Source organism: Panthera onca, chromosome E3, assembly GCF_046562875.1.
Source record: "Panthera onca isolate mPanOnc1 chromosome E3, mPanOnc1 haplotype 2, whole genome shotgun sequence".
Classification (NCBI taxonomy): domain Eukaryota; kingdom Metazoa; phylum Chordata; class Mammalia; order Carnivora; family Felidae; genus Panthera; species Panthera onca.
This window is the reverse complement of record NC_138354.1, coordinates 249,921-276,472: the sequence shown is the minus strand read 5'-3', so window position 1 is coordinate 276,472 and position 26,552 is coordinate 249,921. Positions and strand designations below refer to the sequence as shown.

General features: G+C 50.6%; 1 long non-coding RNA gene across 7 annotated transcripts; it reads left to right on the top strand.

The window, feature by feature from the left end:
* LOC145713261 (uncharacterized) lies at positions 1 to 26,552 on the top strand. 7 transcript variants are annotated; one of them, XR_014136305.1, is made up of 3 exons: positions 1 to 16,796; positions 19,162 to 21,712; positions 26,447 to 26,552. It is a non-coding gene; the product is annotated as an uncharacterized LOC145713261 (long non-coding RNA). The 7 variants fall into 7 exon arrangements; XR_014136311.1 differs by lacking the exon at positions 26,447 to 26,552 and having other exon boundaries at positions 19,162 to 19,225; positions 21,588 to 21,875; XR_014136309.1 differs by lacking the exon at positions 26,447 to 26,552 and having other exon boundaries at positions 1 to 14,776; positions 15,509 to 16,796; positions 19,162 to 21,866.

The window sequence follows — 26,552 nt, the reverse complement described above, 5'->3', positions numbered from 1 at the left end:
AACAGGGCTGCAGGACGTTAGGAAACGGGGAGGCGGCTCCTGCGCTCTCGAGCGGAGACACGGGGGGGGGGGGGGGGGGTGGGGGAAGATCGGGTCAAGATGGTGGTCGAGCGAGCTAAAGAAAGCCCAGATATTGTGTGTGCCTCCGAACTGAGCGGACGACGTGTAGCTGCTCAGCGAGAAACTTGAATGTGCCTGAGGAGAAAACGCGTTGAAGACAGCGCTGCGCAGACGCCGCTTGCAGCTGGACTTGCGCAGGCGCGGAGTGTAGCTCAGGCCGGCACAGGCGTACTGTCGCGGCAGCCCCTGCGCAGGCGCGGTTTGGAGGCCAAGACTATGGAAGTCTGGCGGGCTGAGGGGGAGGCTGGCCCTCTGTCCTTCAGCGTTTGTCGCCCGTCTAGTCCGCAGGTCCCCTTTCCGCAGGTGTTTATTGGTGCCTGTTGCGCGTGGCCGCCGCGGGGCAGGAGCGCGCGTCGAGAGCCGGCCCCGGCTTCGACTTGGGCCCGGGTTCCAGTCGGCGAGCCTTAGGGTGACGCGCTGTGCGCTCAGGGTGCGCGCAGGCCTGTGACTCCATCGGGAGGCGACGGGAAGCCCCCGGCCCCCATCCGCGTCCCCGCCCTATGACATCGCGAGAAGGTGCCTCCCGTCCCGTCCGTCCAGCTCCCTTCCTCTCCTGTCACCTTCCCCTCGTCCCCTCCCCGCCCCCGTGAACGTGGCACCTCCAGTCGCTAGCCACGACCCCCTTCCCGGGCGGCGTGGTGCCCCTCGGTGTCCTCGGGAGGGAGAGCCCCGCCGTCCGGTGGTGGCCGCTCTGTCCTCCCCCCACCCCGGCTGCGAGCGCTCGGGTCTGCCTCCGCGCCCCTCTCTTGCGCCGCTTTGTCCGTGTCCCCGCCGGGGGACCGAGCCTTCCCAGGACTGCAGAGAATAGGGAGTAAGACGGCGCGCCCGAGTCCCCGTGGCCCGGACATACTGCCTGACTGTTGTCAACTGTCTGTGTTTAAAGAAAGGAAAATAGGCAGCATTCCTCCTCATCCATTTGTGGGCATTTCGTGTTTCGTGTGTACTATGATAGAATGTGGTTTTCATTAATGTTCCTTAAAAGCAACTTGGCTGAGAAAAATAACGTCTTACATGGAAATGAAGAACACTGTATATTTTTTGATATTTTTCGATCATGAGCATACATTAGGGTTTTAAATAGTAATTTTTTAATCTATTTGTAATTATACCCATGTATTATCAAACCACTGCCTTTACAAATCTTGTGTAACTCTCCTTGGCAATTCTGATTCCCCCCCTCCCCTCCACCCCCCCCAGGGAAGAGTTGGTATTCTGGATGAACCCAAAAATTCTTTGGTCACTTTATCCTTCTCCATTTTTGTCCCTTCAGGAGTAAGTGGAGTTGTCAGGTTGGCAGATAAACATGTTCAAGTGTGTGAATGGCTGGTTTTAAAGTACTAAAATTGTACTGTTTATTACCATAATGTCTATAAAAAGAATTGGGTAATGGAAGTTGGTACTATCAGAGACAGCACCTGTGAATGAAGTCACACGTATGTGTGTATAGGGTGTTTGTGTAAATATCTGTACCTTAATACATTTTTTTTCCTCCAGCCTAAGCTCCTGCTTGATGGACTGGTTTTGCCTGCCCCTCCTCCCCCGCTCTCTCCCTTCTCTGCCTGCAAGGAGCCTCTGCCCTGCTCCCTGCATTCCAGGTTTACTGAACTGCTGTGCTCCCCCTAACTGCCATGCTGTTTCATCCATTTTCCCATCTCGTCATTAATTTTAATCGTCTGTCTGATGCCCTTTCGGATGCTCCCTCGTTCCTCCATCTGCACTGTGTCTTTGGAGACCTACCTCAGGTATCATCTCTTGGTAGCCTTTCCTGACAGTGGAGAAGACGCGGGTCCCTGTTGCGTGGGCGTACTGTGCTCCAGAACTTGGCACAACCGGTTACTGATAGCAGTACTGTGCTGATTTCACTCTGTGTCTCTTTACCTCTTCTAAAGTACAGGGTGGACTTTGTCATTTGTACTCCCAGCTTCTCTTAATACAGGGCTCGGAGCTGACAGACACAATAAATACTTGCTGCCTGACCAGCTTAATGAATGAATAAATGAATGTACTGTTTTCTGAAGTTTCTGTCTTGTTCAGCACAGGAGAGAGCAGCAAGGCAGGCACCTAGAGAGAACGAAGAGGGTGTTGATGTTGTCGAGACAGTGCTCCGGGACTGTAGACACAAAGCGAAGGTGTGACTTGGTGGGTGGTGTGCAGGCGAGAGGAAGAGAGGAGTCACATGATGAAGAGGTATTGAGTCCAGAGCAGCATTTACTTCTTTTTAAAAATCAACTCTTGGGGCGCCTGGGTGGCTCGGTCGGTTGAGCGTCCGACTTCGGCTCAGGTCATGATCTCACGGTCAGTGAGTTCGAGCCCCACGTCGGGCTCTGTGCTGACGGCTCAGAGCCTGGAGCCTGTTTCGGATTCTGTGTCTCCCTCTCTCTGATCCTCCCCCGTTCATGCTCTGTCTCTCTCTGTCTCAAAAATAAATGAACGTGAAAAAAAAAAAAGAAAAACTCTTTGAGGTATAACTTACATAAAATGCAGCCACTTTAGATGTACATTTTGACAAAATTAGGCAAATGTGAGCACTCTTGTAACCATGACCGTATTCGAGACGTGGAACCTCGCCATCACCAGAGATGTTGCCATGTGCTCCTTTCCAACCAGGCCCTCATACCCCAGTCCCAAGCACCTCTGATCCCCTCCCTCCCTCCCTCCCTCCCTTCCTCTTTCTTTCTCTCTCTCTCTCTCTCTCTCTCTCTCTCTCTTTCTTTCTTTCCTTTTATTTTTGAGAGAGACAGACAGAGGGTGAGTGGTGGAGAGGCAGAGAGAGAGGGAGACACAGAATCCGAAGCAGGCTCCAGGCTCCAAGCTGTCCGCACAGAGCCCGACGTGGGGCTTGAACCCAGGAACCGTGAGATCATGACCTGAGCCAAAGTTGGACGCTCAACCAACTGAGCCCCCCAGGCGCCCCGTCCTCTTTCTGTCCCTATAGAGATTTGTCCTTTTGTTGAGGCACCTGATGCGTGGTAAGCCAATGATTGACATAGTTCTTAAAGCACAGAAAGCTTTATTATCAGAAGGGCAGCCCAATGAGGAGGCAGGGGGTCATTCCCAAAGTTGCCTTGCCTTGTTGAATCTAGGGACAGTTTATATGTGATCAGTTAGGAATGCGAGTATGTGAAGGGAAGTTTATGGGCTTCTTGAAAGTTGAGGGTAGTCTTGAAACTACTGAAGGTATGCATTCTTCTGGACAGTGAGGCGCCATCTGGGATCTGCCTGGTACATCAGATAGTTTTAAGAAAAATGTTATCTGTTTTCCGTCAGATTCTTATAATCAGTGTGCAAACAAGGGATAAAGTGGAAAGGGCACAGTCAATGATGAGTCATGCACAGGGCTTAGGGAAACAAGAAAAGAATGGGATGGGAGGCTAGGTTAGTAATATGACTATCGTACAGCTTCTGCTTTCAGCAGGCCCCAGAACCAAGTGTCTGGCCTCGCTTTCCATAATGTTGTGTAAGTGGAATGACACAGCACGTACCGGTTGGTGGTTTCTTCACTCGGCATGTGTTTGCTGTTGAGCAACACTGGGTGAAGCGGTAGCTGGCAAAAAAAGACTGATGATAGATGCGTAGAAGGATGGAAAAAATAGAATTGCGTGACGAACCAAAGTGTTAATGTAGTGAAAGTATTAATAACAATATCATTAGTAATGGTAATTAGTAATAGTAATGGAGTATCCCTATATGTCTGTACATTATAAGTCTTTTTTTTTTTAATGTTGATTGATTGGAGAAAGCGTGAGTGGTGGAGGGGCAGAGAGCAAGAGAGAGAGAGAATCCCAAGCAGGCTCTGGGCCAGCAGCACAGAGTCTGACATGGGGCTCAATCCCACGAACTGTGAGACCGTGATCTGAGCCGAAATCAAGAGTCAGATGCTTAACCGACCGAGCCAACCATGCACCCCTGTACATTATAAAACATCTTTTATGTGTGTGTGAAAGTTTTCATACACCTTGAGAAAAATACGTATGTTTTTAAGTCAGAGGTTCCTACTTTAAAAAAAAATTTTTTTTTTAGTTTATTTTTGAGAGAGACAGACAGTGTGAGGGGGAGAGGGGCAGAGAGAGAGAGGGGGAGAGAGAAAATCCCAAGCAGGCTCTGCACCACCAGCATAGAGCCTGATGCAGGGCTCGAACTCACGAAACTGTGAGATCATGACCTGAGCCAAAAGCAAGGGTCAGACACCGAACCCACTGAGCCACCCAGGTGCCCCCAGAGGTTTCTACTTTTACCCATTATCTTAAAGTAGTGGTATCCAGTTATGAATTCCAGTACCTCTTAGGGATGTGAAGAGGTTGACAATGGGATGCTTCCAGTTTTTGTCTGAATATTTTTAAAAGGCTTTGGAAGTTCCAGCACTTATCCATAGGTAGCCACGCTTGCTGATGTGTCCACTATGTTTTATTTCAGCCTGTTGGAGTCACGCTGGTTACCTTGTGCTTGAAACATGCTCAGAAGGTGCTTGAAACGTGCCAGAAACGTGTGGGCAGGCCATGCTTGACAACGACACCTGGGGAGACTCCTCATCTGTTGGGCGCTGCTCGGGAGGCCTGCATCTTAACACGTGTGTGAGGTTCGTGGCTGAGAAATGAGGAAGGGCGGCTGGTCATGGGGAGGAGATGAAGGGCAGCTCCCAGGAGCGACCTCACCCCCACGTGACAGTGATGGGGATCTGCACACACCGGGAGTGGTGACTGGGGTGGGTCCTGTGTGCTCGAGGAGGCCACAGGGCCACCTCCGGCTCATACAGACCCTCTGTGCCGATGGAAGAAGGCCTCCACTGGGGAGGTGGCCAGAAGATGTGTGCCCACTCCGGCGGGTGTGCCCCTTTGGGCACCAGGCCTGGTGGACAAAGCACCCCCTTGGTGGCACACACTGTCCGGCTCTACCTGGTGGCCTCAGGGTAAGACGGGCTCAGTCCTCAGCCTCTTGCAGCTTGTATTTAGGGACAGGGGCAGACCAGTACACGGAGAAACGAAGGTTGGGAGCGGTTTCCGTTCGCTCGGGGGGAGGCCTGAGGAGGGGACCTGGCGTCAAATGGCTGGTGCGGCACGATGTCACGAACAGGCAGCGTAGGAGGTACAGGCCAGTGTTGTGTCGTGGACGGTTGCTAATGTCTTCAGGTCTCCTCCCCACTTGGGTTTTAGCTCATCCTGGGCCTCTTTGGCTTCTCTGTGGTTGTTTGAAGGGTCATTGGAGCCGGGTCAGGCCAGCCAGGGACTAGTCCCATCTGAGAGCTGTGCGTGTTTGGGAGTGTGGGTGCAGGGGCATGGGAGTCCGCTCTTCTCTGGGAGGCTGAGGTGCTGGTCTCCCTTTGACTCAGTCGCAGCCCTGCCTTCGCGAGGAAAGGGAGTACCCGCTCCTCCCCTTGTTGCCCTGGACCTGCGGGCCTGCTTGGACGGTAGACACCAGCGGCCTGAGCGTAGGTAGGACCCCGGCCTCCCAGGGAGCCCCAGGTCCCTCCGGGAGCTTAAGGAGGGAATTCCCTAAGCAGAGTACACCACAGATCAACAAAACTGGGGTGTGGGGGGACACCTAGACCTTAAAATACATGGAAGAATGCCCTACTGTGCACCTGGGATGTTTTGGAAAGAAACCAGATGACCTCCTGTAGCCTGGGTCAGGGCATCTGGGTGAAGAAAGAGCCACTGTGGGGCCGTTTGGCACGCAGGGTTGTGTAAGTCGCACGGAAAACTGCGTGTTGGTTTGTGGCATTTTCTGTGGGCAGATGGCAGGTCCCCTCGCCCTGCTGTCCCCCTGCCCTCTGATTTGCGTGTTTCTCCTGTACAAGACGGGGGCCCTGAAGCGTCTGGGAAAAGAAGCTGGAACAGGCACAGGACCTAGGCCACCAGGATGCTGGTCGCCAGTGGTCGTGCCCAGTGGGGATGCTCCCCTGGACCCAGGGTTGTCCTCCCTGACGTGAGGCCACCAAGCTGAAAAGACTTTCTTCAGTTTCTTCCGGCGTAAAAGGCTTCCACTGCGCGAGGATTCAGGAATCACGCATAAGTGTGGCTTCTTGGCCTTTTCAGGGGCAGCGATGGCTGAGAGGATCCACAAAGGCCCAGGTGCATGGCCGTACAGACCTTCCCATCCCTGCTGCCCACATTTCTGCAGGCGCTGTGCTCCTATCACATGCCCTTAGCTCTCTTTCCCCACGCTGAGAATCCTCCCAAGTTCTTATCCCATGTCTAGACTCAGGAATGCTAGGACAAAACCACAAGCCTACACATTCCTCCTCCCTCTGGAGGGGCCCGCTTCTCTGGTATGAAGCTGAGCGCTGCCCACAGCAGTTAGACTTGTCTGGACGTGTCCGGAGTCAGGCCGCGAGCCCCTGCGCTCCAGCCATGCAGATGCACAGAGCGTGTTCTCAAAGTTCTGCCCGAGCCTTCATACGTTTTCTGAGTCCTCTCCCCAAGTGCAAGATTGCCTTTCATACAGAGTGATCACCAGCAATTTGAAAACCAGACAGAGATCCCTCTGAAAAGGCTGTAATCCCGGTGATGCCAACACTGAAAAGGGCCGAGTAAGAGGGAGGAGCTGCCACTCCTCGGTGTCCACTGCGTATGACTTGTTCCTTTGGAAGGAGTGTTCTTGCAGGTACTGCAAGTGAGAGTGTGTCTGTTTTACCCCCACACCACCCTTAAAAGTGGCCCAGACTTGCTGGCGCTCCCCGAACTGTCCAAGGGCGTCCCCTCTGTGGCCCCATTGGACTTGCTGTCTCCAGACATCGCCATACACTCACCTCCTTGCCTTCCCTGGTCTCGGACCCTGGGATCTTGGAAGTGCACGGATTAATGCAGCGGGCGCCTGGCCCCAGAGCAGCTGCGGAGGGACTAGATTGCAGCCTCCAAGCTGAGCCTGGCATCAGAGAGGGTCAAGGCCAGGCACAGCTGTGCAGGGTCCGTGCTGGGTCCGTGCTGGGTCCGTGCTGGGTCCGTGCTGAGTCTATGCTGAATCTGTGCTGAATCTGTGCTGAGCCCTGACTTTGGTGGGGGTGTATGGGGGGGTCCTGCACCAGCACAAGTGACCCCCACCCATAGAGGGCCTGCACCCAGCGCCTCTCAGCAGTTCACTCCTTTATCCCACCAATCAGTGAAGCATCCTTCTTCTTCACTGGGATTTGGTGAAGGCTTCTCTACGTTCACTTCAGGTACCTCCTGGGTCCTGGGGTGAGGCCAGAATCAGCCCCACAGGTAGCGCTGGACTCCCAGGCCGAGGTCAGGAAATCAGTCTCTCTCTCCTAGGGAGCCTACTTCAGGGCTTTTCCTACCTTAAGTCCTAACAAGAGTGAGTCTGTCCCATCAGGTCTCCCAGGCCCCCCAGTAGTGTCTAAACTCTGGAATGGGCAGAAGAATCTCAATGGCTCGAGGTCCCCTGTCTGGGAGGTGCAGGGTGGGAAGTGACCCGTGCTGCAGCATTGCCTGGAACTGCCCAGAACACTGGCCTGGGCTCCATCCACTGCTCCCTGTAAATGTGAGTCAGCTGGGCCACTGTGGACCCAGGTGTAGTGCAGTGTCCCCACCAGAGATGCACCAGGGTCCCAGGCCCAGGAGGGCCAGTCCGGCCTCCAGAGCCACAGCCATCTGCCCCTGGCCTCATTGCCTCACTGGCAAAGGGACTTTGCGCCCTGTGTCACACCTGGGCTTGCAGAGAAGGCACTGACTGTCCCGTCTGCAGGACTCCCTCCAGAAGTCAACACCATCACGGTCAGCCTGGTATTGGGTCTCTGCAGCCCGCCGGGGGCCTGGGGACTTGTTTCTGAGGGAAGGATGAGAAGCGAACACTGAGGCCGATGTAGAGGAGAGGGAGGGGCCCTCGCAGGCTCGTTTGCTTCTGTGATCATTCCTGCAGTCAGAGGCCACATGTCCGATTGCAGCGCGTGCGAGGGTGAAATTGGCTCTTCCAACAATGTTTAGAAACATTGTCACATTTATACTCAGCACGTCTTCACCACTGCTGACAGTGGCAGCCCTCTGCCCAACAAGGAAGCCCACCTGGGTGCCTTCCAGGGGTCCTGTCATGGCCCCAGGTGGCCTGTTAGAGAGCTGTGGCCACGCAGGCTCCCCTCCTGGGTCCTGGGCACCCGTCACCCACCACGAAAGGAGAGTTGGGGTGAGTTTCTGCCCTCTGCTTAGAAATCTAAAAGATGGAACATTTTCTGTATTTTAGGCAACTCTCCAGGACATTTGTGTTCCCTCAACCTCACTTAAATCTCTAACTGGAAAAGTTCTTAGTCTAAGGTGGATGGTATTTCCCTTTCATACAGGATCCTGCTCCTACCCCTGACAATGATGAAAATCATTAAATTTTATTTTATTTAAAATACACTTATTCTTTCATTGTGAAAGTAACAGAAGTAGCACTTTTAAAAAAATGTATATGATTTATGGCCAGGTTAGCTACGTACAATGTATACAGTGGGCCCTTGGCTTTGGGAGTAGATTCCTGTGATTCATCGCTTACATACAACACCCAGTGCTCATCCCATTAAGTGCCCTCCTCAATGCCCATCACCCATTTCCCCTCTCCCCCACCTCTCTACTCCCTCAACCCTCAGTTTTGTTCTCTGTATTTAAGGGTCTCTTATGGTTTGCCTCCCTCCCTCTCTGTTTGTAACCATTTTTTCCCCTTCCCTTCCCCTATGGTCTTCTGTTATGTTTCTCAAATTCCACATATGAGTGAAAACATGATATCTGCCTTTCTCTGACTGACTTATTTCACTTAGAAGAATACCCTCCAGTTCCATCCATGTTGTTGCAAATGGCAAGATTTCAATCCTTTTTCATTACTGAGTAGTATTCCACTTTATATATAACTCACATCCTCTTTATCCATTCATCAGTCAGTGGACATTTGGGCTTTTTCCATAATTAGGCTATTGTTGAAAGTCCTGCTATAAACATTGGGGTGCACGTGCCCCTTCGAATCAGCACTCCTGTATCCTTTGAATAAATTCCTAGTAGTGCAACTGCTGGGTCGTAGGGTAGTTCTGTTTTTATTTTTTGGAGGAACCTCCACACTGTTTTCCAGAGCGGCTGCACCAGTTGGCCTTCCCACCAGCAGTGCAAAAGAGATCCTCTTTCTCTGCATCCTCGCCAGCATCTGTTGTTTGCTGAGTTGTTAACGTGAGCCACTGTGACAGGTGTGAGGTGGTATCTCAGTGTGGTTTTGATTTGTATTTCCCTGATGATGAGTGATGTGGAGCAGTTTTTCATGTGTCGGTTGGCCACCTGGATGTCTTCTTTGGAAAAGTGTCTCTTCATGTCTTCTGCCCATCTCTTCACTGGATTATTTGTGTTTTGGGTGTCGAGTTTGATAAGATTTTGGATACTGACCCTTTATCTGATATGTCATTTGCAAATATCTTCTCCCATTCCGTCGGCTGCCTTTTAGTTTTGCTGATTGTTTCCTTTGCTGTGCAGAAGCTTTTTATCTTGATGAGGTCCCTGTAGTTCATTTTTGTTTTTACTTCCCCGCCTTTGGAGACATGTTGAGTAAGAAGTTGCTATGGCCGAGGTCAAAGAGATTGTTGCCTCTTTTCTCCTCTAGGATTTTGATGGCTTCCTGTCTCACATTTAGGTCTTTTATCCATTTTGCATTTATTTTTGTGTATGTGTAAGAAAGTGGTCCAGTTTCATTCTTCTGCATCTTATTTATTTATTTCAATGTTTATTTATTTTTGAGAGAGAGAGACAGAGACAGAGTGCAAGTGGGAGAGGGGCAGAGAGAGAGGGAGACCCAGATCCGAAGCAGACTCCAGGCTCCAAGCTGTCAGCACAGAGCCCGACGCGGGGCTCGAACTCATGAACTGTGAGATCATGACCTGAGCTGAAGTCAGCCGCTTAACTGACTGAGCCACCCAGGTGCCCCTCATTCTTCTGCATGTTGCTGTCCAGTTCTCCCAGCACCATTTGCTAAAGAGACTGTCTTTTTCCCATTGGATACTCTTTCCTGTTTTGTCGAAGATTAATTGGCCATACATTTGTGGGTCCAATTCTGGGTTCTCTATTCTATTCCATTGGTCTAGGTGTCTGTTCTTTGTGCCAATACCATACTGTCTTGATGATTATAGCTTTGTAGTAAAGGCTAAAGTCTGGGATTACGATGCCTCCTGCTTTGTTTTTGTTTTTCACCATTTCTTTGGCTATGCAGGGTCTTTTGTGGTTTCATACAAATTTTAGGATTGTTTGTTCTAGCTCTACAAAGAATGCTGGTGTTCTTTTGATAAGGATTGCATTGAATGTGTAGATTGCTTTGGGTAGTACCGACATTTTAACAATATTTGTTCTTCCAGTCCATGAGCATGGAATGTTTTTTCATTTCTTTGTGTTGTCTTCAATTTCTTTCATAAACTTCCTATAGTGTTCCGCATACAGATCTTTTACGTCTTTGGTTAGGTTTATTCCTAGGTATTTTATGGTTCTTGGTGCAATTGTGAATGGGATCGATTCTTTCTCTTTCTGTTGCTTCATTACTGGTGTATAGAAATGCAACCAATTTCTATACATCGATTTTATATCCTGCGACTTTGCTGAATTTATGTGTCAGTTCTAGCAGTTTTTTGGTGGAGCCTCTTGGGTTTTCCATGTAGAGTATCATGTCATCTGTGAAAAGTGAAAGTTTGACTTCTTTGCCTATTTGAATGCGTTTTATTTCATTTTGTTGTCTGATTGCTGTAGCTAGGACTTCCAACTCTATGTTAGACAACAGTGGTGAGGGTGGCCAACCCTGTCGTGTTCCTAATTTCAGGGAGAAAGCTCTCAGTTTCTCCCCCATTGAAGATGATATTAGTGTGGGCCTTTCATATATGGCTAGAAGAAACAGTTCTGTGAAGCCAACATGATCTGTCATTTAAATATAAAAGCTGTGAAAATAGGTAATAGACAGGAAGGAGATACAGGCTACATATATTTTGACTTAAAATTTGTAGCTATCTGTGCATTAATTTTTAACAACTTTATTGAGATCACTTTTCATAGAGTGAAACCTTCAGGTTTTAACTGCACATGTTGGTAAGTTGTGACAAATGTGGAAAGTCGGACAAGATGCATGACAATGTCATGGCTCCAGAAAGCCCCCTGCTTCCTTCCTGGTCAGTATCCCGCCCAGAGGTCACCACACCCCTAACCGCCTTCCTAATGTGGCCACTTCTGGCTCCTGTCACAACTCTGGATGTTTCTGTATGGGGCTGAAGAGTCTGAGTGAGCACTTGTCTCACAACTGGATTCTTAGTCTCCATTTTTAGTATAAACCGCATCCTTAATTTGTCTTCCTAAGATGTGTGGTTTCAGTGTTTTTCTAAAGTGGACTGAGAAATCGAGTGTATTTGTAAGGCAGTCTAAGACCAGAATTCTTCCAAATATTCAAAAATTATTTTCTGTTTAATAGTTATCTTGTCTATACCTAATTCAAGATCCATTTTTAAAAGAACCTCAACTTGCCTTTATCTTGATTTTCCAAGTCAAGTTTATCCTGGTTTTCATAGAAACCACTTTCTTTCATTAGCACTAGCCGGAAGCTGGTTTCCATAATAATAAACGAGCTCAGCAGTAGGGAGAGTGTGGACAAGCGGCATAAACGTGCTTGGGTGCAAACCTAAGTGTCCTGGTGAAGCTCACAGTAAGAAGTGGTCTACTGCGTTTCACTGAAGTGATGAGCCCGCTGAGCCCGCAACCACGTGAGTGGCAGAGCAGAGGCGGGTGTGTTACAGGTGCTTTACATACACATACAGACTGATGAGAACACACATGTGCGTGCTGCACCCCAGAGGTATCTACTTTCAGCATTTTTCCAGATAGTTTTCCGGGCTCTCAAGTGCTCTCATGCACATAGAGCTAACATTATTGCAGGGTTTGAGGGAACAGACTGCAAGTAGGGGGTGCCCCAGTAGGACTCTCAGAGCTCAGTGAGAGCTGATGTACTCAGGGCCATGGTTTATTTTTTTAAATTTATTATTTTTTTTAACGTTTATTTATTTTTGAGACAGAGAGAGAGCATGAATGGGGGAGGGTCAGAGAGAGAGGGAGACACAGAATCTGAAGCAGGCTCCAGGCTCTGAGCTGTCAGCACAGAGCCCAACGCGGGGCTCGAACTCACGGACCATGGGATCATAACCTGAGCCGAAGTTGGACGCTTAACCGACTGAGCCACCCAGGCACCCCAGGGCCGTGGTTTATTACAGCAGAGGGATACAGGCGAACGTAACACAAGGAGAAGGCCACAGGGCAGAGTCCAGACAGAGCTCCCAGCTGTCTGTGGACAGCAGTCCTCCCTGGCATCCACGTGTCCTCACCAGAGCCCAGACTGGGCCACTGGGCCCCTGGGCCACATGTGCTTTGGTGTTGGCCTCTGGCAAGCAGGGCAGGGATGGTCGGGTTGGGGGGTGTTTTCCTTCCTTTAGATGCCACAGAAGCTCAGACTTTGCCCAGGTACTGTTAGCAGGCAAGTAGAACATGGTGACAGAGGTAAAATGATCTCTGCCGGCAGGAATGCCCTTCCGTCTGGCCCGCCCATTCCGCTCTTTCCATCTTCTCCGTCTGTCCCACTTGTCTCATCCGTCCTGATGATGTTTTGGGGTGATGGGTTCATAGGGTCTGGGGCCAACAGCCAAGAAAGAATTCTTGAAGATATCTTTGATGCAAAAAGTTCATTTTATTAAAGTGTGTGGACAGGACCCATGGCGGGAAGAGCTGCTCTGGGGTCGTGACAGGTAACTCATTCTTTACCCGTAGGTTGGGAGGGGGTCAGGGATAGAGTAAGTCTCTAAGGAATTTTGGAAACAAGGTTTCTGGGACCTTGAGGGGTTAGCTGTTGCTAGGTAAACACCATTTATTACCATTTAGTAAAACCTCGGTCATGAGACCCCCCCAGATGTTTATCGGGGGGCCATAAGTTTGGAGTGTGATTGCCAGCATGTATCTTGGGGCAGTTGAGATAAAGGAAGTAGACTTACAGGAACCTTGAGGTTGGGATAATGTTAAGCTAGGGTTCTCTTTTGGCCCCGGCAAAGTGTCATCATCGAGGCATCTGAGCTCCTAGAGGGAGGTCATTCTGCGGGTCTCAAGGACTTGTCAATGGGCTGTAGGCAGTAAGGAAATTTAATTTTTCATTTGCTGCAGTTTCCCACATCACCATGGCAAGCACTTAAACCCCTTTCCTTTGTTCTTGGGCAGCCAGGAGTGTCCGAGGAATATCACACATATTCCACCGGGGAGGGAGGTGGGGGTGATGCCAGCCTGTGTTTGCCCTGGTCGTGCCCCAAGCTCCCTCATCACTTCCATCCGCCCCACCTGCCTCACTGGCCCCATCGACCCCACCCCTTCCGTCTACCCCATCCGCTCCACCTCACGTGGCCCAGCCAGAGTGTGTGCAGGTGCACCTCTTTATGGTTCGAGAAGCCTGCCTCTACTGTGATGACTTCCCCGGTGGTCACAGCTCCTGCTTAGGGCAAAGGCCAGTAGATGCTTGGAAGGGTCTTGACCAACCTGAAGAGACGGGCAGATAAATGGCTTGCCTTTTCTCTAGAAGGTCTAGAGAGGCAGTGGTTCCCTAAAGTCTCCCTGAAGATAACTCAGTGAGCCATCATCTTGCTGTTTCCTTTATAATCTGTGGCAAGCCAAAAAAAAAAAAAAAAAAACCAAAAAAACAAAAAACCCAAAAAAACCCACCAACAACAAAACCAAAGGGCATCACTTTGTATTTATTCCCCTTTCTTCCCACTGACACTCCTGCTCCTGCCTCTTACTCCTTCCCTGGGATTGCAGCCCTCACCCCATTCCCAGTGCACTGGTCTCTGGCTCAGTTTTCTGAAAGACACCATATCACCTCATGCAGAGGCCTAGCCATGCTGAGACAGAACTGAATGTTTGCCCTGTTAGAAAAAAATGTGAAACATTAAGGTAGAAAACCAAAAAAATTATTGTCGTTCCCCCTCTAGGTTTTGTGATTCAGTTCGGGCCTGTGCCTTTTATTGCCTTGAGCTATTTTACAGCTTTTAAACTGTAGGAAAACTTATAATAATGCAACTAATTATTGCCCATAGAAATGCAACTAAATTTTGTCCTTTGGAATGCAATTGCCCTGTTGATACTGACATCTATTTGTAGATTTATTTCAGCATTTCTGATTGCCTGTATACAAATGTGTGTGAACTCTGCCTTGAACTGGTTGTAATATCTTACGTGTTCCTCACAAGTTAAACAAAGTATGTGCCGTGTTGCCGTGTTTTTGTTTTTGTTTTTTTTTTTGCGTAGGACTCATGACTTTGAAAACAAACGTCCTTTACAGCCCCCACCCCCAGCCTGTGCCTGGAGTCTGTCTGGAGCAGGTTTGGAAGGGCTTCCCTTATGTGTCTTTCAGCCAGAACACGGCACGGTGCAAACTGTCACTCGTCTTCCTACTTGTTCACCATAAACGGTGGCCAAACACGCCACCCCAAGACGGCCACCCCACTTTGGCATAAGATGATTTGAGCAAAAGGCACTTGAAAAACAGCAGGTACAAGAAGAACGTCCGTACCTCCCCCTTTCTTCCTGAGAGCAGGACACAGACCAGGGTGAAGTCGCTGTCCCTGCACCAGGGGGAAGGAAGTGGTCTTGCCAAGGGGACGGGAGCCCAGGCCGAGAGAATTCTTGTTGAAATAACTCCTATCCAGGTATTTTGCATACTTTCCCACTGTCCCTTTCTGTTCACACTAGCATGAAACCTCTCGTTTTTGCCACTCCTGGGTCTTCATTCTCCTTATGAGGGCTCCCTCCCATGTGATGAAAAACTTATGTAAAATAAACTTGTGTGTCTTTCTCCTGCTAAGTCTCAGGCCCAGGCCAGAGACCCCAAGAGGGTTGAGAGAACGGCATTCCTCCCTCCACCAGACGGAGTGCCTCCAGCGCAGGACCCTGTCCGTCTTGCTTCCCTCCCACTGACTCCTCAGTCCCAGAGCCCCTCGGGCAGGAAGTGGGGACTGTCTGCCGAGTAAATGATCTGTGTCCACAGCACCCACCCATCTCCTTCCCGCCTCAGCCCATTCACGCTCAGACCAGCATCAGCATAAGGGAGGACAGTGGTTTGCTTACATGCATCCTTTAGGAAGACACGTGCCCTTACAGGGCTTGAGCGGCTGACAAAACAAGGACTTCTCTGTGTATACACTGGCACATACTAATGCTCCACGTTCCCAGTGGAGCTCCAGGAGCTAAAAATAACCACGCGTGTTCTGTTTTATACAGAAAAGAGGAAATGTGCAGCTTAGTTTGTAACATTTACTATTTTTGAAAACCTGATTTTTTTCCACATGTATTTTTAAAATGTCTTTGGAGATGTCCTTGCAGGAAAATGCACAATGCAGATTTCACCAAAGGTCCCTCCATTCTGTAATCCACATCTTCAGGAAACAATTGCTGGAGACCGGATACACTTGACGAGATGGGTTTTCGGGAAGCCGCCCAGATGCAGATCACCAGGGGTCATAGGAGGGCCAAAGGGCCCCGGGACCTCGGAAGCCAGGTCTCTGCCTAGTCTGCCCCCTGTGCAAGGAGGGGCACATGATCCCATGACCACAGGCTGACAGTGGGAGCGCGGGCCTCTGTTATCCTGAGAGATGAGCGAGAGGTGACCGTCATGCAGTGTCGCTCTGACCGCCACTGAGCGCGGTCTTTCGTGAAAAGACGGGAGGGAGGTGTGTGTGCTATAGGTCTTCATTTCATACTGCGTATTTGCTCCTTAAGTGAGTGTGGGGAGGGTCTCGGTTTCTAAGGCTCCCCTGTAAGAGACGGCAGGCTATGATGAGCTGGTGGTGTTCAGTGTTGTTCGCTGCCCTTCCTTCTCACAGGGATTCTGGGAGGTTGAAAAATATGTAAAGAACAAATGAAGTAAAAAGAAAGAGACACAAGTTGCCTACAGCACAGGAAGTTGGGAACGTGGGTGAGTAATCACAGACCACGGAGGTATTTCCATGAGCAAAGAGCACAGGGACTGCGGGTGGGTGTGTGGGTGTGGGTTTGGCAGAAGAGGGTCCCTGCTGGCTCTGGGCACATCAGAGGGTAGGGCTGCCTGGGCGTCTTCTGGGGGGTTCTTCCCCAAGTCCACCATGGTGGGCCCTTCCCATCAGGACCTCTCCTTCCAGATGCAGGGAGCTGGCTACATGGCTGGCCACTGCAAACCTGAGCAAATGTGTCTGGGGTATAGAGCCAGGGCGGTGGGGGGAGGTGGGAAATGCATAGTATTTTGTAGTGAGGACAATGGCAACAAGATGTATGAAATGAGCATGTTTCCAAAGAAAGTCAGTAGTGATTTGGAAAATGTGATAGGGACAAACTGAGGCCTGATCTCAGTGGTAAGTACCTAGGAATTAACTTCTCCAGAAAGACAGTGGCTTAATGTGGAAAATGCTCACTATCTCACTGAGGTTATTAAAACGGTGAGTGAAAGAGACACCATCACCGGAAGGCAAAGACTGAATAGCATATGCGTTAATTCTCCTGGGTTTTAAAGATGTCGTATGAGTCACGACAAAATTATATCTCGATCTTTGAAGCCTGCTACTGTGATTCAAGCTCACCTGGAGAAGAAGTGAATGTGAAGAACCACAAGCACTTTAAGAGAAGAGGTCTCTCTTGAGGTCAGAGATTACTTATCAGACCTCCAGCTGTGGTCCAAGCTACAATCAGCCACGAAAGGTAGTGTGCCTGCAGGAGCCCTCATTTATATCAATGGAAGATCATAGATCACTCTGGAAAGAATCCGAATTTATGCAATAATCTTATGTGTTCATGTAACAATCTACTAAATGTTAATAGGATCATCATTAATCGATGAAGAACAGTTATTCAGTCAATCATATGGGACCAAGAAATAAATTACATACACTAAAAGTAGATCTTAGAATGTGCTAAGAATGTACTTAGAATGTAGTAAATTGTAGGCAGATTTGATTTCAAAATAAAACCACAAAAGAACAAGAAGACAAGACAAAACAGGACTCTAAGTAGAAAACTCTAAGTTTTATCCACTCTAAGATGAAAATGTCATTTTTAAGAAAAAAATGTAAGCGAGCACACAAAAAACAGATTTGAATTGACATTGAAATTATAAATTAAGACGAAAATAAGGATGAAAAATTAGGAAGGTAATTTAATTATAAAAAATTTATAGGCATGCTCCCCTAGTATGTAAGAATTTCTTAGAAATGATTATCAAAAGGCAAAAGACATGGAAGACAAACACAAAAATGAGAATAGTAAACACGGAAAAATGTTTAGCATCGTTACTGAGCAAATCAGACTTAGATAGGAAATTGTTACTGACTTTAAGAGGATTGTATGCAGCGTTGGTAATGAGGCATTTCAAGTTCTCGTGGTGGTACTGGTGGTAGGAAAATACAGACTTTCTTCAGCCTTAATTAATGAGAGATGTTGACACGGCTCCTCTTTTTCTACTTCCCTTTCACTGTTCAGTCCCTTCCTAAAGATTTCAGGGCCATTCTTTTCGGGGAATGAGCCCAGGGGCAAGGGCAGGATGAGGCCAGCATGGTGGGTCATCACTCAGAGCTTCCTTGGAGGAGGCAGCATCCACTGGGGAGCCCGCAAGTAGGCAACCTGGCACTCTGCACACAGCACCCCGAGAGATTGGCCCGAGTACCCCTTGCACTAAAAGAAATGAGGACTTTTTGGGCCGACAGCTCATTTTGGCGCTGGAGCAGGGAAAGATGAGCAGGAAACATCAGACTGTGTGAGACAGGAAATGTTTCCAGAATGGTGGCAACACATCAAACACCACAGAAGCCAGTATGGAGGGTCCCACCTGCCAACTGTAGGACAATTGCAGCATCAGAATAAGTAAAATTAGGGACAGCTTGCATATACTAGAAACCACACATTAAACTGATGTAAAGAAATGCACAAATAAGTTCAAAATTCCATGAGAAATGGAACATTGAAATAGACTCAAAGTTCCTCCTCTCAAAATTCTTTCTTTTTTTAAGTTTATTTATTTTAAGAGAGAGAGGGAGCACACACGGGTGGGGGGGGGGGGAGGCGCAGAGAGAGGAGAGAGAGAGAATTCCAAGCAGGCTCCGTACTGTTAGTACAGAGGCCAGTGCAGGGCTCAAACTCCCGAACCGTGAAATCATGACCTGAGTTGAAATCAAGAGTCGGATGGTCAACTGACTGAGCCACCCAGGTGCCCCTCTCTCAAAATTCTTATTAACTGCAAAGAAAATAAGTGGAGAAGACTAGGGGACACGGGGGTAGTCAGGTGACAGGAACATCATCCGTAAGGGGACAAATTGCCACCTGATGTGTGATTAGGACAGTTCCTTGTGCAGGATTCCTGCTAGAGGTGCATCTAATCATGACGAGACATCAGACAAACCCAAATGGACAGACGCTCCACAAAATAACTGACCTGTATTCTTCAAATGCACCAAGATCGCGAGAGTCCCGACGAGACTAAGAGCTTCTCCCGACTGAGAAGAAAGAGGGTAAAGAAGCCAGCACACAGCTCTAAGCTGGACCTTCTTTCTCTAATGGCAGCATGGGGACAAATGGCAAAACTTGGATGGAGCCCAGGATTAGGTTAGTGCAGTGTAACGGGATTAACAAAGCATCGTGTCCCTTTCCTGGTTTGATTTTGATGGTTGTGCCGCCCTGATGTAGCACAGTGTCCTCGTTTGTGGAAAGATTCTGGGGGTGATGGAGCCTTCCAGTCAGCAGCTTATTTTTGGGGCAGTCAGACAAAAACCCTTGCACCACACTTGCAACCTTTGCGTAGGTTTGAGATTGTCACCCGCACCCACGTAAACACACGCACACACACATGCACACACGCACACACATGCAGCCTTGGAGTAAACAGACGTGCTCTTTGGCCCAGCAGTTGTCCTTCAGGAATCTTTCCTAGGACAGTAGCTAGAGTCCCCACCCGAGCTGCGTGCAGGAAGAGGTTCACTTCATTATCGTGACACGCTGGAAACCAGGTGAGTGCCTACTAGCAAGGAGGTGCGTCCTGACGCAATCGTGTGGTGAATGTCTGTTTCATCACTAGGAGCTGTGTTTATGAAGAATGTTCGACAACAGTGGAATCTGTCCACAGCATGCTGTTCATGGAGGTAAGTTTACAGACTAGTGTAGCCAAAGTTTTCCCAGTCAAACAAATACGCAGAGATGTGAAGGTCGGGGAGGTTTGGGACAGCAGGCGGACTTGGTATGAGATTCGGCACACACAGAGACAGGAGGATGGAGGAGGGGGAGGGGCTAGAGCACCTTTAGGAAGCAGGGCGACGGGGGACCCTCCCAGGCTTACTTATGGCTGGGCCTTCCCTTGGGAAACCAGCCCCAGGATCAGCTCAAACTCAGAGTCTGGTGGCGGTTGGACTCTCACAAGCCCCCCAAGCTGGGCACACTCCCAGGGCCGGGCACGAAAGGAAGTGAGCCTTCCAAGGACGTGGCTCTCATGTCTCCCATGGCCTCTGGGCTGCAGCTGGGGCTCTCAGGGAGTGTTGCGTTCCCCAGGCTGGACCACATGCTCCCCAACCTCCATGCTGCTCCTTCCGCATACGGCCACCTTCTGGAAGGACAGCACTCTCCCCCAGACTCCCACCATGACTCTCCTGTCCTGAGTGGACCCCATCCCTCTGTGGAAGGGAGCAGCCTCAGTGCAGGCCCAGGCTCTGGGAGGAAGCTCCAGGCACAGCTGCCAATAGTGAACATTCAGGAGCAGCCAGCAGCCAACGCAGGGCCATGGTGACAGGTGCTGTGGACAGGTCTCTGTCACTGGGCGTGTCCACCCTGATTAGCGTCTGTGTCTCCAGCCTGGCTTGTCTTGGGCCCTGCCTGCGCCAGCCTGTCATCTGCCAGGAACTGGAGACGGGGAGCTTCTGTAATGAGAAGATAGTTGTCAAGCTCTGTTTCTCTCCAACACCCGAATCTCCCGACAAGGATTATAATCGAAGCCTGATTTGCAAGGACATGAACCCATTCTCTGGCGGCTGTGATGCTGCTTCTTGGGGTCTCTGGGTCCAGCGTGTGTGGAGTGGGGGGCTCAGAGGAGGATTCAGGTGCAAGAGAAGCAGCCCCAAATGATCTGGGCTTCCACAGCAGGGCTGGTGCCTGTGGGCCTGGGGTCAGGCTATAGGAGTTCAGAACCCAGCAGTTAGTCACTCTCTTCATGCCTCAGTTTCCCCAACTCTGCAGTGGGTGTAATAACAATACTTACTACTTCATAGACCTTTTAAGAAGCAACTACAATATGTAGAAACTCCCAGAGCAGAGGCTGGCATGGAGGGAACTCACTCTGAAATGTTAGCTGACTGTAAGAGCAGCCTAATGTCAGTTCTAATAACAGAGTAGGCACCAGGCATGTGTGGGGCCCTTACTTGGCCTCTGGCCACTCAGTGCAGAGCAGGTGAAGGGCTCTGGGCTGGAGTTTTGTCACTGCCCATAAAAAACACAGCTACCCGTTGGTTGCTTCCTAAAGGATAGAGAGTGAGAGGGGTCCAGGTTTACCCCACTCACCCCAACCATTTGGCACAACCTGCTCTGGTGCCCCAGGTGCCCCTGTAATTGATCTAATTAGCCTGGACCATGAGAGGCCAGGGAGCTGGGCTGTGACCTGCGTTTCGCAGCCAAGGGTGGACTGATGGATGTGTCTAGCAGGCCCAGCCCCTCAGCAGCTCTCCTTAGTGGTATTTTCTGACCCATCTGGGAGCAAGGACTGGCTGGAGCCCTGGGCCTCACAACAAGGTTGCTTCCCCTTCCTTGGACTCACGGGGCAAGCAGTGGTGTTGGGATGTGTTCCTTGATGGTGGCCCAACTCGAGGGGTCCCTGGGCTCCCAGGAGATAGCCAGCCTGGGGGAATCTCCTCCTGACAGGAGTCTCACTGGATGGACACCTGCACTTCTAGTGGTGGAATGAGGATGAGGGATGTGCGCTTTCTGGCCAGATCGAGGCCCAGGCTCACTGGCCAGTGGTCTTCTGCCACCCTCTGCAGTTTTCCCAGGCGGACCCCAGCACAGAGATGCAGGTAAGGCTGGAACTAGAGGGAAAGTTGTAGCCTCAGTGCATATGTGAGAATATAGGAACACCTAATCACTGATAAGTTCAGCATTTGTCGTGCATTAGGAAAGGAGAAGTAAAACTACAGGTGACCCTTGAGTAACATGGGTTTGAACTGCATGGGTCCACTTATACAAGGGTTTTTTTTCTTCAATAAATACAGTACAGTACTTTAAATGCATTTCTTCTTCCTTATGATTTCTTAGTAACATTTCTTCTCTAGCTTACTTTACTGTAAGAATACAGTCTATAATACGTGTAACATACAAAATATGTGGCAATCAACTGTTTATGTTATCAGTAAAACTTCTGGTCAATTGTAAGGTATGAGTAGTTAAGTTTCTGAGGAGTCAGAAGTTACACATGGATTTCCAACTGTGTGGGGAATTGGTGCCCCTACCCCCGTGTCGTTCCAGGTCAACTATCTTCTATAATACCCATACGTAGTGAACCCAGTGCCTGAAATGGAAAGACTGACAGTCCTAAGTATCAGCACAGGTGTGTAGCTGCTGAGATTCTGCGGGCCTGCAAGTGGATGTTTGTAAGTGCATGGGATCTTTTTTATTTCTGGATCTGAGTACAAAGTACACACGTGTTTTCACTTTATAAAGCTTTTGTGTATGTAAGCCACACCTCAGTAAAAACATGTATTTATTTATTGTATTAAAAAATATTTAATGGGGGCACCTGGATGGCTCAGTCGGTTAAGCGTCCGACTTTGGCTCAGGTCATAATCTCACGGTCCGCGGGTTCGAGCCCCGCGTCGGGCTCTGTGCTGACAGCTCAGAGCCTGGAGCCTGCTTCGGATTCTGTGTCTCTCTCTCTCTCTCTGCCCCTCCCCTGTTCACGCTCTGTCTCTCTTTGTCTGAAAAATAAATGTTAAAAAAAATTTTGAGACAGAGAGAGAGAGAGAGAGAGAGAGGGGGACAGAGCATGAGTAGGGGAGGGGCAGAGAGAGAGGGAGACACAGAACCTGAAGCAGGCTCCAGGCTCTGAGCTGTCAGCACAGAGCCTGACGCGGGGCTCGAACTCACATACCGTGAGATGATGACCTGAGCCGAAGCCGGATGCTTAACTGACTGAGCCACTCAGGTGCCCAAAAATGTGTATTTAGAGAAAAAAAAAAAAATGAAAACACATTGACAGTGGGGCCTGCAGTACTGACCTGTGCGAGGCCCCTCTGTGACCTTGGACAGCCCCTTTCTTGCTCTGGGACTCGTTTTCACAATTGCAGAGCAGAGGAGGCCACATAGATCTTGCTGTTACTCTGACACAATGAGGTGGCACCCCAATTACCCCTCCGAGGTGGGACCCACCAGCGCACACTGTCCCAGGGACCCGTTGAGAGCAAGGCCACCCCAGACAACCGTCCACGTGGGCAGGGGCTCCAGCACATGTTGGAGCGGTGGGGTAGCAAACGTCAGGGGGCTCCAGGCTCCAGCGTGCGGGCACTAATACAAAACCCAGTTTCGCACAAATGCCAAGCATCAGGCCTGGAAATAGACCTCGTTTCCCCCTGCGCCCTGATTGCACAGGAATGTTTCCTTCACTGCTGGCCCTGCAGAAGTCTCTTGTCAGTATTATCTACTCCTTTGGTTTTCCTCATTTTGTTCAGGGAGAGAGGGATGCCTGCGGGATCCACGGCTCTTGCCACGGCTCCCCCCGAGGGCCTGGAACGTCCCATTCTTGTGTATGGACGCAGTAGCATTTTCCACACTGTGTCCATTTGCATCTGGCCAGCAACTAGCATCAGAGCCCCAGCCCCTGTCCGTGGGCATCTTCACCATGACCTTGACCTTAGGGCCCCATGGCCCTGAGCAGCCTGGCTCAGTCACCCATGACTCATGGAGTCCACAGACTCCCACTTCCTTTGGATTGTCTAGAATTGGCCCATCTGTCAGGCTGATCTCATTTTCCACTTGGAGAGAGAGAGGGGCCTCCAAGTGAACCCTCCACTGCCGAGAGGGTGGTAGGCCCACAGATCTAGGCTGAGGCCGTGACCTTCACCCAGGAGCACAGTTCCCATTTTCTGTCAGACCCACTCCCGGTAGCTGAGAAGGAGCCTCTGACCGTTGCTGAAATGCCCATTGGTTCAGGAAATCTTTTACTAACATATAAACACCCAGACAACACGTGTCAGTCTGTGCTACAGACTGAAATTGTGTTATCGCGTTTGCTTTCAAAGCATCCCCTCGCCGGAGCGGCCCCAGGCCTGCAGGCGGCAAGAGCACCGTCTCACAGAAGGGCAGACGCAGCTCCCCGAGTGAGGTAGGCTGCTCAGCCTCACAGAGGTGGCCCCGGTGCTGGCCGCAGTCCCCAGCATCCAACGTCAGGCAGTGCTCACTAATTTGCTCCTTTTCCCAGTTTCCTTGTTCATTCCTTCTTCCTTTTGTTCACTCAAACAGCTTCACTGAGCTGCGATTCACCTAGCACCCAAGTCACGCATTTAAAGGGTATACTCCTGTGGTCTTAGTGTGTTCATAAATGCGTAACCACTGGCCACGGTAAATTCTGGAACATTTTCACCAGCACAGGTGCCCGTATGCTTTACCTAGCAGTCCACAGTGACTATACGGCCACAGTTGGCCAGGTGTCGTGGAGAGCCACCTGTGGCTTGGCTCCTGGTGCCATGGACCCTGACCTGCCCTTGCTGGTACCCAGCTCAGCTACGGCTCTGCTGTGCTTCCCAGCCCTGCCCAGCTCCTGGTACAGAATGCCTGCTTAGGGGCAGGAATGTGGGACCGGGGCCTCAATAAAGTGGTCCAGACCTGGGTAAAACACCAACATAAAATAGGAATCGCATAGACAGGCCTCATCTTAACTATTGCAGTGGCACCTGCCCTGCGTTCTCCAAGGTCATAGCACAGTTTGCCTTAAAACCTCCCATGGTGGCTGTGGATGCTTGACGTGGCATGGGACCCAGGGACCCTACCCCCAGTTAAAATAGTTACTGAGGCCCTCTGTGAATCAAAATCAGGCCCTCAAGGATTGAGACCTTAGGCAAGTGAAGGGCGATTATTTCCACACTTGTCCAGTCAACAGCCTGCCAACCAGGAGAGCATAGTCCCTTGGTAGTGGCCACCACCTCACTGCTGGGGGCCCGCAGTGAAGCCCCGCACCCGACATTACTGAAGTCACTGAGCCCATGTGACAGGAGCTGATGGGGATTTTGCTGTTGCAGATTTGACCGATCGGTTCTATGGATGCCCATTTCAGCCTCAGTGTCTTTATGCTGGCAGACATCTTGGCCTGTGCTCACCACCCTGCAGTTTCTCTGCCCCTGGGAGCCGAGGCTGTAAGGCCCTGGGCACCACTGCCCCCTCCTTCCCAGAGACACACCCTGGACAGACTGTGGGGCCTGGGCAGCTGAGTCTGGATTTGGGGTTGCCGCTGGCCCTGCTCCTTCATCCAGGAGCTGTGGCTCAAGAGAGTGAAGCATGCAGACATTTTTGCTGGCCTGGCAGCGTCCCCTTGCCCACAGGCAGAAGGAACCCTCACATAGGATGGGCAGAGAAAGCACTTCGGGGCACCAGCAGGCTTAGCTGCCTTCTGGCTGCAGAGCGGTGCCCGAGGCAGGCATGGGCCCACCCGCCTTGTTCCCCCAGTGCATTCGGGCAAGGCTTGGCTCCTCTGGGAAGACAGCTGATCTGGGAATGAGTCCATCTGGGATGGAGTTCAAGATCTGTACTCACCAGCTTCATCATCCCTTGACGTTCAGGTGCAAGCCCCAGGTGGGCCCTCCTCCTGAGGCTCCCTGTCGTCTGCACACCTCAGGCTCTGTCTGGGGCACGTGGTCCGAGGGGGTCCCCCCCCACCCCCCCCCCCCAGCCCTCGCCAGGGAGGATGCCCACCCTCGTCCAACCCAGACAAAACCTGCTGTTCCCAGCGTTACCGTAGGAACAGATTCAGGACGGGGCTGAGCTCCTCCTCCCTGGTAACTTGGAGATCCCGAAGGCAGCTGGCATTCTGCTAGGCCCCTGCCGTGCCGAGGCATCCGATGGCAAAGGGCACTGCACCTGAGCACAGCACTGCCACTTGTCACCCAGGGGACAGGGCCCTGTGCTCCCAGGACTGTCAAGCACATTCTGGATGCTTTACTGCTACTAAGGTTGGGGGGGGGGGGTGGGGAGCTGCTGGCGGAGGGAGTCAGACTATGAACATGTTAAAAGTCAGGGGGGGTGTAAAGTTATTGCACATAAATATTCTGCAAACAGCTGCCTAGAATATTCCTTATATTGGAAAGCATGCTTTGAGGTCATTACTCAGGATTTTATAGGCCATTTCTTGGCTGAGCCCCAGGATGGCTTATGGCTTTGCAAAAAGGCGACGCCACATTTTATGAATGACAGGTGGCTTTTATCACACCTCTGCATTATCGCTACGGTAATAGGGCCGTGGCGATGCCCTGCGGCCGGGGGCACCTGAGCGGGTGCAGCGGGCACAGCCTGCAGGTCTGGCCTTGATTAGGGGTCCCCGGACGACACCGACTGAGGTCCATTTCCCACTCTGTTTTCCTGCCAGTGGAGTCAGTGCAGCAGAACAGCTGCTGGTGCCCCTGTATCTGGGCACAGCCCTGAGGCACAGCCCTGAGGCGGGCCGGCCTCCGCGGGGATTGGGTGCCACCCCCTCCCCAACCCGAGGGCCCCGCACTGAGGTCTTTGTCCTTCCTCCTCCCTTCTCTGCTCCGTGACCATCTGCATGGACCCACCTGGCCATCCCATTCTCCCTATCAATTCTTGTCTTTCTTTTTTTCTCTGGCTGTAATCCAGGCCTGGCATGTAGGGGTAGGGGACTGACACTAACTGTGGCCAGATCTGCTCCAGCCCTGTTTTCATTGTAGCAGAATTATTTAAAAAATGTTTTTAAGTGTTTATTTATTTTTGAGAGAGAGAGCAGGAAAGGGACAGAGAGAGAGGGAGACACAGAATCTGAAGCAGGTCAGCTCTCAAGAGCTGTCTTCCCAGAGCCTGATGAGGGGCTCAAACCCACAAACTGTGAGATCATGACCTGAGCCAAAGTCGGACGCTCAACCGACTGAGCCAGCCCCACAGCAGAATTATTTTTAATAAATATATTTAATTTGCAACCTGGGAGAAATCGCTGCATTTGACCAAAAGAGGCGTGACTTATGATTTGAAAATCAGCCCTGCTCAGAAAATAGTTAAAGAAAAGATGGACACACACATTCCTGGCTCTTCACATGACTTCCAGAGAGCATCAGAAAGAAGCCCAGGGAATGGGGACTAATCCACGGCTGATACTGTTGTTTTTCCAGCAGGTCACAGGGCAATGAGTCAGGAAGCAGAGCTAGGCTGAGTCAAGGCCACAGCCCAGGAACTGCGGTAAGAGACCTGGTGACTCTGTGGACTGGCCCTAGAGGA